This window comes from Pinus tabuliformis, chromosome 2_2 (genome assembly GCF_031772625.1).
Source record: "Pinus tabuliformis cultivar Carrire ecotype Pingquan chromosome 2_2, CPIR1, whole genome shotgun sequence".
NCBI lineage: Eukaryota > Viridiplantae > Streptophyta > Pinopsida > Pinales > Pinaceae > Pinus > Pinus tabuliformis.
Genome location: NC_142300.1, coordinates 356,862,923 through 356,879,181, shown reverse-complemented (window position 1 = coordinate 356,879,181; position 16,259 = coordinate 356,862,923). Strand labels below are relative to the sequence as shown.

General features: G+C 33.9%; 1 pseudogene; it reads right to left on the bottom strand.

Moving 5' to 3' along the window:
* Nucleotides 1-12,844: 12,844 nt before the first annotated feature.
* Nucleotides 12,845-15,225, bottom strand: LOC149192719 (receptor protein kinase-like protein ZAR1; annotated as a pseudogene).
* Nucleotides 15,226-16,259: the final 1,034 nt, after the last annotated feature.

Below are 16,259 nucleotides of genomic sequence, written 5' to 3'. Positions count from 1 at the left end.
ACATTGGAGGGTGCGATATGGTGTGATGGTCGTCGGATCTAGATGGTGGTGATCGGTTAGTTGATTGAGTTACGCCATCAAAAGGTTGTGGGGTCGGGTGATTAGACAGGTGGAGTTAATTGATGCAGGACCTGGGATATTTAATGCGATGTGGTATGATATGTATGCGAAGGGTTAATATGAAACAAAAGGGTTTTAATATAAGGTGGGTTATATAATATGTGAGGAGTTAATAATGATAGTGGGAGGGGATTTAAATACTAGGGGTTAAAATGATATAAAGGGGTTATAAAATATAATAATGGAGGGTTAGAATAAAATAAGGGAAGTAATATGTGCGTGAAAATTTAAAAACATATCGGGGAAGGATTCTTATAGTGAGGCCCAATAATATTTCAATTATTTAAAACTATGCAAAAAGTGGGTTTTTGCATGTTTCTAATGAAAAGGTAATTGGTAAAGGGGAATACACTTTTCTAAAGGAAAAAGTGTTTTCTAACTAGGGAAAGGGGTGAAATAAGAAGGGAAGGTAAAAATGAAAGGAAAAGGATGCTTTCAAATGGAAAAGGACTTTTTACAAGGGAAAATTCTTGTTAAGAATGTCAAATAGGATTTTTAAGCAAGGGAAGGGGATTCTTGGGGAATATTAGTGATATGAAATGACTAATTGATGCTTTTGATGCTTTGTGAAAATTGTTTCTGCCTACCCATCATTTACCCTAACATTTTTTCTTCATTTATTGGGTGCATTTGAGCTTGATGACCCTCTTATTTTTCTTTGATAAGAAAATTATCTAATTCTAATCTTATAACGTCCAATGGCTCAGATTAAACCGATGAGCACATTTATTCTCTACCTAACTAATGGTCTACTAAGATTAGATGGTTTAGTCAGATCTTTATTCACTAACTATTATAACATGAAATTTAAAGCATGAATAATCAAGATCAAATTGTATGATTATCATGAATTGCGGCATTTTGGACAAGCTGCACACAATTTTATTTGCATAAAGTAAAATAAGTGGAGTGGCATTTGAACGTGGAACACTTTCAGGATCTATTTTGGTGGGGTTCATATTCAATATTCTTTTTGTCCTTTGATTGTTCTTTTAGGACATACCCTCTTTTCATTTTTTAAATATGGGAAAACATTTGCAGAAAGCAAAGGTATGTACAATATTCCAAGATTTACATGGTCAATTCAAAATTATGAACCCTATTATTATAGGAACCTAACATTGGCTTCACTTGGGGATGGCATCTCCTTGTGAGATTTCAAGAACACCGTTGACTAGTAGCTTGATCCATTGGTCCATTTCCAAGCTTGCACATTCTTTGTTGTATAATTTCTATGAATGAAAATCTTGAACTGAAATCACAATATTTTCTACAAACTGAAACCTGATCTGAAACTAAAAGGTGTTGCAACCTTCAAACCAAACTACTAGATCATAAATACCTAAGGGCCTTCTTCTCGGTTTTAAATCTTAATGAATTATTTCAACACTTGCTGAAAACTGAAAATAGAAATAAACTTGATGCTAAAAACTGAATTTAATCAAACTGAATCCTACCTGCTTACTCTAATCAGTTGTCCAATTGTTGGTTAGGTAAAATGAAACAACCAATGCAACCACTCAAGCATTATATACATTGATGTATTTTTCTGCACTTGCTTGTTTGTGATCAAACCTGATATTCTAAAACCCAACATAAACTTGTCAACAAATGAGAAGATAAGGAAATACTTGATTTCCTTTGTTGACTCTAGAAACTGTACAAAAGGATCTTCCAAGGTATATACACTAATGTTCAACTGATTTAAGCAATTGTACATCTGTTCTGGATGGCCTCCATGCCATGAAACTAAACAGTTATTTCCCTGCAGATTTTCAGATAAGCTTTGTGATGATATTTCTACTGATAAAGATGTATGTCTAATGAAACCTTTATCATATTGATTCTGAAACTCATAGTTAGTTAAAGGAGAAAAAATTTGATTGCATCCATCATCTAACATATCAGCTATTGGATCATAAAAAACTTGGAAGGATTGTTGCAACTTATTGCATATAGGTTTGAATGGAACTTCATAGATTTCTACAAGTTGCTCATCCTTTTCTTTAGAGATTTTATACCACATTTCCTTTAAATATTGAAATGATTCAAAACATAGTGGTATATAACTTTCCTATGTCATCTGATCAGGATTCTCAATGAAATTTGATAATTGTAATTGTGAAACTGAAGAATCTTGATCAAGAGTTTTATTGTCTTCTTTGTTGTCAATAACAATACCAAAAGACTGCAGATTTTTAATTGCTTTAAAATTGTCTCTGATAAACTGAAATGAAGAAAACAAAGTGGTAAAGATCCTTCATTTATTTCCAAATTTTATTCATTTTCATATCTGATATGCTTTGGCTGATCATTGTATTCAAGCTGTTGAAACTGAATTTCCTCATTTCCCAAATTAGCTACTGATTGCTTTATAAAGTTAGCTTGAGTTTGAAGAACATAATTATCATCATACTGATCATACTTAAGCAAATCATTAAAAGAAGGAACGTCATCAAACATACATATTAGATCAGCAGATTGCTCCTCTACATATTGATCTGTGAATCCATTTTCTGATTTATGGTAGTTGGAATTAGCAGGAATTTGTGCATGCCTATCAACCTCTTCTTTTTGTGAAATAAGTGTGTCATGGTGATCTTTTGTATCATTTCCTCTATTTTTCTTACCAAAATATTGAGTTTTACCTCTACAATGTTGTTCTTCTCTGCTTCTACTTTCAACTTTTCCTTTTTAATCAGTAGATGAACTTCGACATCTACTGCAATGTTTTGCATCTGTTTAAGAGTTGTTGGATTTCTTTCTCTTAGCTGAAATTCTATTTCTGGATCAAATGCTTTTGAATAATGCAAAAGAGTTGAATCAAGAGGAGGTCTTATATTTGTTGGCATTGAATAATAAACTTGATTAAATCTGTCAGAAAATTGTTGTATTGTTTCATTTGGTTGTATTTTTAACTAATTATATTCTTCTATGATCACAAAAAGATTGACTTCGATTATCCATCTATCAAGGAAAATTTTGACAAACTGTTGGAAATTTGAGATGCTTGCAATAGGCAGATTTTTGAACCAACTTTTTACTTTATTTTTCAAAGAAAGAGCAAAAAGCCTGATTCTAACATCATCTTCATCAATCTCAAATAAGTCCATATAATTCTCAAAACCTTGAATATGTTTTTGGGCAGTGATGTTACCATTCTCTCCATCAAACTTAGGGAGATATTTGTAATAATTGTCAAGGAAATCATGGAGTATAGGAGGTAAGATGAGTGGCTTATACCTATCTGGAACTTTACATGGTACAGGAATATGTATAGGAATTGTAAGATCAATCTTGATTACTTGAGGCTTATCAATCGGAAAATGATCATCATAAGTTCATTCCTACAGTGGAGTCTTGATTTTGAAATTGATTTGGAGTCGCCGAGTGGATGATTTTAACCTTTGTGTGTCTGATCACTGTCCACCATCATATATCAGATCTGATCTTTTTATAATATTTCTGAAGAAAATGTTCTCTCCCCAGTATGGTTGCCAATATGTTATCACTCAGTAATTTCTCAAGGCTAAAGAAATAGATCACCGAGGTAACCACAAACCTACTTTTGTGATCAGGATCTAGCCTTCCTAATGCTCAGAGAGGGCTCTCTCTTAATAATTTAACTTTGTTGAATTAATTGATTTTAGGCTATTTATTTAAGCTTGATTGGGTTTTGATTTGATTTGGTGGTGGAATCACTAATTTAGATGGATAGATGAATGTCTTTTTACCAATGGGAAATGGAGTCAAAATGTCAAGAAAATAGGACTGAATCAAGTTTTAAAGATAGTGTCTACAGGGCAAGGTAGCTGAGTAAATTCAGATCTTTTAGGCTGGATGTTGAAGTGGTCTTTAATCGGGATCAAGGAGCAGTTAAGGAATCCTCAAACCAGATAATGAGGGAAATGAAAGAGGTCAATCGAAACTAGGGAGCAATGAAGAATTCCCTACTCTGGATATTAGAAGAAAACATCAAAATGAATAACTGTTCAAGACAGAGTGTACTTAAACAAATTCTGTAATAATATTCCAGTTATTACATCCAAATTGGAAAACATGTATGTGAAATACTTAAGAAGATAACAATTTAACAAATGAAAGATACTCATTGAAGTGGCCCAACACATGAATCCTGTAATGCAATGCCTTCATTACTCAGTCCAGTCTGCTGACTTGAAAATGTTACAATAAACTGTAATGTTACTATAGAAATGTTCATAAATCCACCCTTAATACTTCGAATTATGAAGTATATATACAAAAACTAATACAAAATATCCTAAACCGATTTACAACTTATTCTGGGAAATAAAATATATGGATGCTAAAAGGTAGTGACACCTTTCAACTAACTAAAATTTGTCCCTATTTTACTTGATTATTGTTATCTATTTGTTTCTTTTATGTTGGTTTGTCTCTCACGTTGTTTTCTTCCTCTGTCTTCCAGTTGTTTACTCTTTCAACTGTATTTCTTTATCTGCCTCCTTTGTTTAGTCTTTTACCATGAATGCTCTGTCACCTACTTTTACTTTTACCCGTCATAGTAAATCACATCATCTGGTATCTTTTATTCTCATCCTGCTTTTATGTCTTTAGTAAAAGTGAATTTTACTAAAGACCTGTTTGACTTCATGTAAAAATGTGAATATGTTGTTGTTGATTTATCTCTGTTTTAACAATTACTGCCTCTGTGTAAATGATTTCTTCCTGCTTTGTGATAATTGACTTTTCCTTCTGAATAAAGCCTTTGAATACATTTCCTTGTGAATCTTGGAGTAAACAGGTTTTGGAACTAGTATCAAAATTGTTTGTCCAAGCTCTCGTTCTGCTAATAACCTGCAAAATAAAACAATCATTAATAAAACATAGGTATGCAGGGAAATTAATCATGGCTTTATTGAACTGAGATGTCTGTGGATAGAGTCCGGACTGTGGATGGCTCAATTCTGTTTGGAAAAGGCTTTTCATTTGCATGATTCAAACAAAGGTAAGTTATGGACAGAATAACCGAGTTTCTTTTGAAAATTCTATATATTTTACAGGGTGCAGGTATGGATTTCGAACAGTGGGGGCTTATTACATTGCGTAGAGTGGTATGGCATTTTTAGCATGGTGCATGTGTTACCACAGTGGTTCAGGGTTTTTATCGCATAGTGAGCAGGTGGTTTGGCGGCTTTGTGAATGGTCTATCACGTTGGCGCAGGGATTTATCGTATTGGTTGTTTTACCGCACAGTGCAGGAGCGGATAAGCGGTTATCGCATCGTAAAAAGTGGTAGGGTGGTTTTCGGCTGAGGCATGCGATAAGATATGGAGGCGCCACGTAGCAAAAGGGCGGGTGGACAAAACTGCCCATATCACATCACTTTTTGGTATTAAACATCGGGCATTGGAGGGTGTGATATGGTGTAATGGCCGTCGGATCTGGATGGTGGTGATCGGTTGGTTGATTGAGTTGCGCCTTCAAAAGGTGGTGGGGTCGGGTGATTAGATAGGTGGAGTTAATTGATGAGGGATCTGGAATATTTAATGCGATGGGGTATGATATGTATGCAAAGCGTTAATATGAAACAAAAGGGTTTTAATATAAGGTGGGTTATATAATATGTGAGGAGTTAATAATTATAGTGGGAGGGGATTTAAATACTAGGGGTTAAAATGATATAAAGGGGTTATAAAATATAATAGTGGAGGGTTAGAATAAAATAAGGGAAGTAATATGTGTGGGAAAATTTAAAAATATATCGAGGAAGGATTCTTACAGTGAGGCCTGATAATATTTCAACCATTTAAAACTATGCAAAAAGTGGGTTTTTGCATGTTTCTAATGAAAAGGTAATTTGTAAAGGGGAAACACTTTTATGAAGGAAAACATGTTTTCTAACTAGGGAAAGGGGTGAAATAAGCGACGAAGGTAAAAATGAAAGGAAAAGGGTGTTTTCAAATGAAAAAGGACTTTTTACAAGGGAAAATGCTTGTTAAGAATGTCAAATAGGATTTTTAAGCAAGGGAAGGGGATTCTTTTGGAATAATAGTGATATGAAATGGCCAATTGATGCTTTCCATGCTTTGTAAAAACTACTTCTGCCTACCCATCATTTACCCTAACATTTTTTCTTCATTTATTGGGTGCATTTGAGCTTGCTAACCCTCTTATTTTTCTTTGATAAGCAAACTATCTAATTCTAAACTTATAATGTCCAATGGCTCAGATTAAACTGATGAGCACATTTGTTCTCTATCTAACTATTGATCTGCTAAGATTAGATGGTTTAGTCATATCTTTATTCACTAACTATTATAACATGAAATTTAAAGCATGAATAATCAAGATCAAACTGTATGATTATCATGAATTGTGGCATTTTGGACAAGTTGCACGCAATTTTATTTGCATAAAGTAAACTAAGAGGAGCGGCATTTGAACGTGCAACACTTTCATGATCTATTTTGGTGGGGTTCATATTTAATATTCTTTTTTGATCTTTGTTTCTTTTTGTCCTTTGATTGTTCTTTTAGGATATACCCTCTTTTCATTTTTTAAATATGGGTAAACATTTGTAGAAAGAAAAGGTAAGTACAATATTCCAATATTTACATGGTCAATTCAAAATTATGAACCATATTATTATAGGACCCTAACAGGAAGTTCAGAGAGGATCTGTCCCCAAATTTCAATAATCCATTGTTGTAACCTTGCAGTGGAGTATGTGCGCCCGTGGACTCGCCCAACCAGGACCTGATCCGTTGTATCAATAACATCCCCCATTTGAATCCCTTCTCCAAAACTAAGGGAGATGTCCTTATTTCTGGCTTTAACACACTTAGATTTCTTCACCAGTTTGGAGGGATTATTAGCCTAAGGAATAGAGGAGGATTCAGGAGGGGGATCCAGGGAATCATCAACCCTAGGTTAAGAGCCGCAATCATCCAAGTCAATAGGGGGACCGTCAAAACAGCCAAATGAGAGGGGAGCAGAGGAAAATTGAGTAAGGGGATCCGACTGTGAAGGTGGAGGCCCAGTGGGGGGAGCCGAGGGAAAGGGAACTGGATCCGATAGCGAAATGTGAGGGAAATCAACAGATGGGAGGTTTGATGTATAGCCTGGCGGGTAAGAGGGAGAGGTAGAGTCAAAGCAAGTAGCCAGGAAGTGTAGGGATGCCAGAGAAGGGGGAGGGTAATAAGAAAGCAGCCAAGGAATCAATTTCGTAGGCAAGGAGAAAGTCGGTCGCGAGGAGCTAGGGCATGATGGGTAAACCGGTGAAACGTCCCTAGAGTAACCAACATGGGATACCGGTACAGAAGACAATGATGCATCCGGCAAGGGAGAGAGCATAGTTTTCCATATGGGCATAGATACATACAGGTCGTCAGTATAGTCAACCAGATCCTCCTCCATATCCGTCGATCCACCGACAGACCGTGATGGGCAAGTGGAAGTTACCAACCCCAACGCTAGATGCCAGAAAAGGTGTCAAAAAATAGGTAAATTGAGATTTCCCTAAGTCTCTCACGTGGTGAGGAGTGCACGAGGGGAGTGCCCCCAAATGGCAGTCGCAGTCTTGAGAACCCTAAACAAACTTAGAGTCGTTGCAGAGCGGAGCAGATGCACCATCTCAAAGCCCTTTCCCAACATAGTATGTGTTATATATATATATATATATATATATATATATATATATATATATATATATATATATATATATATATATTTTTTTATTATTCATTTTGAAATTTATAAATATAAATTTATTTTATTAATATTCTTTAAATTTATTTATCAACTCACAAAACACATCACATCTACCTTCTATATAAAATGCATATCTAACACATTAAACATTAAAAAAATTAAACAAATTTGCATATCATTACTTTTTTTCAGTATAGGTTGATGTCGTTCTTATTGATGAGTAATAAATTTACTAAGTAACTAGCAATTGCACTGTGAGGTGCAAAGGAATGTCGATAGGAAGAGTGGGGGAATGTGGAAGGTATTGATCAAGTGAAATATGGACAATAATATACAATCAAAATCTGAGTTTCTATATATCTTCTAAAGAATGTAACAGAAGGTTAAATTTAAGTAGAAAGTTACACTAACATAAATGTCCTTGAACAATGGCATAGTAAAGATGGTATCCTTCCCCTTCTTTCTCTCTCCTCATCCTATACTTTCAATTATATTTTGAGAAGTGGAGGAAGCACCAAGGTGGGATAAGAATCAACCAATGAAAAATATGAAGAGAGAAAATGAAGGAAACCGTCTTCACTCAAGAAGCATAAAAAATGGAACCATGAACTCCCTCATACACTAGATCAAATAAAAAATCATCGAGTTCCTTGCCACTAAAGAGAAAGAAAAGAAAATTGGGAACAAAAGAAAAGAAAACTTGAGTTCAAGAGATGCTCATTTGAATATAACACTAGACTCACAAGCATCTCTGGCCAAATTTGGCTACTCTAGTGAAGTTCCTTTGAAATTTAGGTATCTTTTTTCATTGTATAAAGACAATTTATCAAACAATGCTCAAGTCATTTCATAAGTTAAAATAAGAAGCTCATAAAAGTAATACTCCTTTAGCAATCAATTTTTCCTTTTTTCCTTTGAGAAGTTGAAAATTATAAATTCCCTCAATTTTGTATTAAGTTATATAGGTATGTTTGCAACCCACAATTGTTATTAATACAAGTATAACAATTACTCTAAAAAAAAAAGTCCAACACAAAAACAACTAATAATTTTGACCACATTTTTTATAGTTTTTATAATATGCTTATAGAACAATTTAGATTTCTAAATTTCTTTCCCTCTTTTTATTAAAACCTTAACAATGTTATCCTATTCATAATAATCATGAGGAGGAGAATGACAATAATTCTCAAATTTTAATAATTATTTATTTTTCTCCATCATAACTTTTAAACAAAATTTAAATATTACACCAAGTTTGTTTTAAAATGTTTCCTTAAATTTATCTTTTAGTTATTATTTATAAAATTGTTTCTTGCTTAATTTCTCTATTAATCTTCATGTTTTTAATCATTGGCTAGTAATGGGTAATGGAATTACCCAAAATATCAAGAATTTCAAAATTTTATGTAGTGTTACTTCAAAGCATTATGGATATGTGTTATGATTTTTGATATCATGTTCAAGGAAGATGGACCAAGCCTATAAAAAAAAAAGTTTCATCAATAGTTATTGAATGTTAGAAACATACTACCAACTATAAGTTATTAGAGGTTATCGATAGCTTGTATCAATTATTCTCTATATGTTTCTACAAACAAGTCATTTGATCATGCCAACAATAAGCATCATTTGAAATCCCTACAACAACATTTTTGTGCATGTCATCATTGCAAGAGTAAAGAGAACCATTTTCTGTAGCAGACAAGTAAAAATCAGAATTTTAGCTTATTACAATAGTTGAAGCTAGGGTGATACCTCAAAATCATGCACAAAGGCAAGACTTGCAAATGGGACAAGTTGTTAAATAAATTGTGTATAATCCAAAAAGTTCACACCTAGAGCCTCCAACATATGTTTTAGCCAGATTTGACAACTATGTGGGGGTTGCATGTGATGAAGTTTTCCCTCCAAATTATTTCATTGTGTCGATAGAAAGAGGTAGAATGAAAAAAATGTGTTTGAGGTTTGCTTGCTCATTAATAATTCATAAGTCTCTTTGTTTGACATTTGGCCATACAATTATTGATATTGGAAAAAAAAAGACCATGCTTCACTTTTACCATGATATTTTAAGTTAAAAGTTCATTGGTCTTTGATTTCATGTTCTTTACTTATATTTTCAACATGAAAAGTTCAAAAGGGAAGCAAATGTGGTGGGAATAAAGTAAGCAAGAAACCTCAACATCAATTACCATGTTCTTTTTTATTATTATCTTCATCATGTTCATTTTTTATTATTATGTGGAAAATTTAGTGCATTAAAATATATTTCATTTACTTTTATGGTTATGCAATTTATTGATTATAAGGTAGATTTCAATAATGGTATTTTTGGGTCCAAGGGGTCTTGGATAGATGGTGATTGGGTGCTCTGTTAAGGCACTGCTTGATGTGAAGTCACTGGTTCAATTCCCTGCCCCAATCAGGGTGATATATTGGACATGACGAAGATGTAGTCCTACCAAGCTTAGAAAAAAAAATGGTATTTTGGGGATTTTACAGATCAATAATTATTAAATCCCATATTGGCATGAAGTGAAAATACAAAAAGTATAAATTGTAATGACTTAAACAATAACTTCTTAAATCTTAGGATAGCCCCAAGAGTTAGCTCAATCGATCAAATCAGTGCCTCGCCAATCGGGAGATCACAGGGTCAAATCCTGAAAGCTCTTGGGGTCAAGTCAGTAAATAGGCTGAGGGGTGTGATCCCCTTTTGGGTCGATCTACCCTAGTTCTTATCATGGATGTAGTGGCTACCCAGTGACCATGGGTATCCGTGAACCACACGTGAAAAAAAAAAAAAGAAAAAAAAAACTTCTTAAATCTTAGGAGGAACCCTAAAATATCCTAAATATATCCATATGGTATTTTTATTAGTCATTGTATACATCTCTCTCTCTCTCTCTCTCTCTCTCTCTCTACAAATATCTATATATATATATATATATATATATATATATATATATATATATAAGAGAGAGGTCACCACTAATATGTCATGGTAAACCCTTTCAACAAGTTTTGTCATAAAAGTTTCATTGTTAAGGGTTTCACATACGATGAAACCAAGTAATAACATTCTTAATATTTTTGCTTTCTTCTAGTGTTAATTATCCATCTATCCATAGCCCACGAGGCATTGAATAGATGATGATGGGGTGTACTATTAAGGCACTTTATGATGTGAAAGTAATCGGTTTGAAACTCCTTGGGCAAAAATCCAGCCATGTTAAGGTTGGTGTGGCTTGGGCTAGGTGCTAGCCCAAGTTTATTTTGACGTCTTAGATGGCCCTAGGCCATGATTTCTCAAGCCAAAAGTTAACTATGAAGTCATCTCAGGACTCACACACTTAGCAAACAGAAGAAAAAAAAATAATAAATAAATAAAATAAAATAAAATAATAAATAAAAAATAAAAATTATACATCCATCCATGATAAACTTTTATCAACATCAATCCTTGGTTGTTTGATGTTGCATGATCTATTTTCCTTGAATTCCATTTATTGTTGTAACTTTCCCATTTGGTTGTATTTATTCATCTTCGGTAATATATTTCGTCACAATAAAGTATCAATGTCATGTTTTGTGAATGTTGTTGTTTCTACTATTTGTTGCCTTCGCAAAGAAGATGTTTTTATTTCCCCTCTTATAGAGATTTTTTGGTAACAAGGATATTGATAAGATCCATTTCAATTATTTGTCTTGGTTTTCTATCCAATACAATAACACATTATAGCCTTTGTACTTGATCTTTACTTCACCTTATTTTTTAAATAATACCATCATATTTGACCTTTATATTATTAAGATGAACTTGTCTCCCTTGAGCATTTTATGGTGACACTTTATCCTCTTCCTTCTCCCCTTGAAGTTGAAGACTAATATTATCTACCAGTTTCAATCATCAGTTTTCAAAATTTCCTCACATTTATGATTGATATCTTTTAGTATTTAGTATTCTCAAATGTCCTTGCAAATTTCCTCTTCAAGTATTTTAATCAACTCTTCATTTATGATCTCTTACATATATTAGTTATAAGTTGCAGTGAGTACAAGTACTCTAAATTGATTAATATTTATAGAGTATTGAAAAGGCACAAAAAGTAAAGTGTACATAGTTCAGTTGTTTGTAAGTAGTTACCATGATTAAAGTTCTACATAATATCAAGTTAATCAATCATCCAACTAACTGCTGAGTAGTACAATAATTCAGATACAAGATCTGGCACTCTTTTATTATCAGTAGGTCACATTCAAAGTGAGCACTTGGAACATCTACAAATTGAGTTTAATACATCTCCAAAATGAGTAAATAATAGTGAAGGCTAGTTTGTGTACAAGCTATGTGATACATAGGTGGAGGAGAGTATATTATGAACAGAATCCCATATCAAAAGAATTCCATTATAAGGACATACTTTGCAATTTCTGATAATAATAGAAAAAGAAGCCAATACATAGACATAAAGTTGTTATTAATTTGTAAGAAAAATATTATACAATCAAGAACACCAATCTGTCCTTGTTACTTTGCCTCGGTATTTCTTCCACCGCAGTACAAAATCCACAAGCTTACAAATTTCACAATTGTTGCCAATTGGTGTCGATAGAGTCCATGGAAGAAATCTCAAGTTTTTGATACAAAATAGATTTTGGATCTATAGTGCCATCATGTTAGTTACAGTAAGGAAAATATGTATTCTAATTTTAATACATGATGAAATGAAATTATGAAACATATGCATTAAAGTGGAAATTTGGGCGTTGATGCTCTACAATAGTTGATAATAAAAACGGGGACTGAAGTGCACCCTCAATTTAACATTGAACAATCTTGACAGGAAACAGAATATTGTTTCCTATAGTTACAAGAATAAAGTAGATGGAGAGAATGTGTAGCATGTCTTGGAATCTGCACTTGGGTATCACTCTCAACAAAATAATGAGCCAAAAGTTGGGACCAATAACTGGCATAGAATATAGTAAATAGATGAAAAAGTTGTATAGCTTGGTGGCCTTTTCAATTTTGTGACGCAACTCCAATTATGTCAAGAGAATCAAATATATTCTTCATCCTAGGTAGCAAATCAAGATCTGCTTCTACACATGCAAGAGAAATATGGACTACAACAAGTACTTATTTCTTGGCATATACTTCTTGCAAGAGTGATGGATCCATAATTTGTGATAGTGAGTGTTCCTCTTTGAATTCTTTTCTAACCCAGGTGACCAAGTCCATGTCACAAGATGCAAGTTGGAATGTTGGAGATTGACTTGTAAGTGTTTCCAAAAGGACAACAACGAATTAATAAACATCCCATTTCTATGTTAGAGTGTGGCTAGCATTAGAGGTTTCTGGAGCCTGGAAATTATTGACAAATGAACGTGAACTTCCACCATTAGTTGGCCATTCTACAATCAATCTTATAAATCTTCCTGGAAGCAAGCTTCCATGAGCAACAACTGGGGTTTTTCCCAATGGAAGGCCTCCACCAAGAAGTCCTCCAATTTGTAATGAGACAACCCAAGTCAAAATCTAAGATATATGGTTGCATATTGTTATCCAATATAATATTTGTGGTCTTAATGTCTCCATGTACATATTTACGAGGACTACACTCGTGCAAATAGGTCAGATCTCGTGCGCTTCCCTTAGAAACTTTTATCCTAGACGCCCATGGGAGAGGTGTAGCTTCATGGCCTGATCTACCTACAGGAATTGGTAGGAATTGTCAAGCTTGTTTTCTACCAATCATTGCAATTTAGAATCTCCCACAACATATAAAAAAGATGATATATTTTAATAGAGAGTTAGCTTTAAAGCTGAAATTGGTAGTTATAAACAAAATTTTTAAAATCATGCATTTGATATAAGTCATAATGAATTAATTAATTGAAGTGGTATGAGAAAGTTTGCAATAACAATTGGTTTTTTTTTAACATGGAAGTAAGCCTTCCTACCTCAGAACTATCAAACAAAGTAGGCTAGAAAACATTTCACAAGCACACACTCTATGATTGATATAAAATAATGAATCAAATAGATCCAATAAGCAATGTTGAAAACCATTTTTTAATTTCCTTCTCATTAAAATCCTCAACCTTAAAACTATCAATATTATACCCTACAAATAGTGTATTTTGAGCAACCAAGGTGAAGAGAAAAAATCCACCATAAAATCAAAGAAACTTAAAACTGAATCTATAAAGGAAAATTTACCATGCAATGCAACTGCTAAGCTTCCATTTGGAATGAAGTCAGATATCAACAATTTCTCATCAACATCAAAAAATATGCTCAAATTTCCATTCGGTTGTGATGTTGAATCCATCCAATGGGTTGAACTTCGGCCTCAAATCCTCAAAAAATTGAGCACCTCCCTCCCCCAACCTCCTCACTGCCACTGGAATCCCATTTCCAAGTACCACTTTGTACACAATTCCAAATCCATTATCCCCAAGACATAAGAAGAATCTTTGAGCATCTAAATTAAAGTTGAAACCCTTGTTAATGGGAATTTTTTCTCCCTAGTCTCCCTTCTCTGAGGTTGTTTCAAAAGTCTCTGCGTTGTTACATAAACATTGAGGAATCCATCCTCCTACCAACTTCTCTTTTCCTTCACAACTGCACCATTTGGCTTGGCATATCCTAGCTTTCCAATACAAATAGACAAAGAGTAGGCCAATTATGGAAATGCCCACAACATTTCCCAACGATATTGCAACAATTACACCAGTTTTAAGACCTTTTCTTACTGCAAGGGTCACCCCTTGATTAGTAGGGCTCATTGAGGAAGGGCCTTGTAAAGGAAAATTGAGATTAGGAGGTGTTGATACGGGATTTTTCCAATGTTTTTTTAAGGGTAACACACATATCCCTGAATCGTTCACAAAGGTCGTGGGTCCTTGATTTGCAAGAGATACATCTTGTGGAATCAGTCCACTGAGATTATTGTTCTGTAAATTTAAACTGGCAGTTAAAGGCAACTTACCAAGAGTTCGAGTAATTGGGCCCGAAAACTCGTTCTAGGAAAGATTGAGAGTGTCCAACAATGAAGAAATGTTACCAAGATCCCATGGATTGATCCATTCAGAAGATTATGATAAACATTTAACTTCACTAGATTACTAGGATTTGGTCCAAGCCCAACTGGAATCGACCCTATGAAGAAATTGTTCTATATTAGCAACAGTTTACACCTCGTCAAGTCTTGAGGAATATGCCCACTAAGGAAATTACCCAAGATATCTAGGTTATGGAGTCTAAGCAATCCAGTAACTTCAACAAGAATAGATCTCGTGAGATTGTTTTCATAAATAAATAAATACATTATGAAGTGGAGAAGCATTGAAAAACTGGGTGGGTATTGTGCCATTCACACGGCCAAGACAAACTACCATACTAGAGATAGTTAATTTTGTTTACATCATCTAGATGGGCGTAATTAATAGATGGGCCCATATTTAAATTAGGTTTCACCACACATTCTCCAAAGATCAAAGCACTAAAGTTATTGATCATCATTTTGATAAAATTGCTCCCTTCTAATTTTTCACTCTCTGATTTTTATGAATATCAACATTGTCGAAATTACTTTTTCCATTATTCACTTTGACCCACGAAGCTCTTTTCTCGTTGTGTGCACAAAATCGAATAACACCAAAGCTAGTTCTCCCTATCACCAATCTCTAATTTAATGACAATAGCGATGGCATGGAGCAGAAAAACAGTCATGACCCGTGGCAGAGCAAAAGAAAATTGAATATTCTCGCATATGTTTTTTTACCAAAGAACAAACAATAGAAAAATCAAAGTTTTTCTCAATAAGCAGGAGCAAATCAGTGGGCATTGAATACAATTTTTCGTGTAATCTCTGGTCATTGAAATGGTGTTCTTTGGAGTTATGTGTTGAGGAATCCATGAACACAAGGCAATAGTCAATGATAGTGGAGATAAGGGCTTGAATGGTGGCATGCTTGTTAACCCACTAAGTTAGTTGGAAAGTTTAATCCAAATCCAAGCAAATCTCACACGACATGCCTACAAATGAACAATATTAGGATTTGAATTTATATTGCTTTTTTTTATTTATCCCTACTACAAAAATCTTCTTCTCAAACTTCATACCTATGGATTTTAATTCAAAGAGATGTGTTAAGAAGTTCCTGGGTACTGTAGAATTCTTCACCAGGATCCTCAGATCCTTTGTTTACTAGTTTGGGCTTTCTTGAATCCTTTGTTGGGACATTGAATCAATGTTTTCCTTGTGGGGTTGTCATAAAAATTTCCCGAGAAGTTGGAATCTAAGCATATTTCATTAGGTAATACATAAACATTTTATTAGAACCTCATATCCATGGTTTATGTATTGCTTTTTGTAAAAAATTCATATCTAAGAGACTAAAATTTGAGGTTTCCTTTACTGAGAACTAAG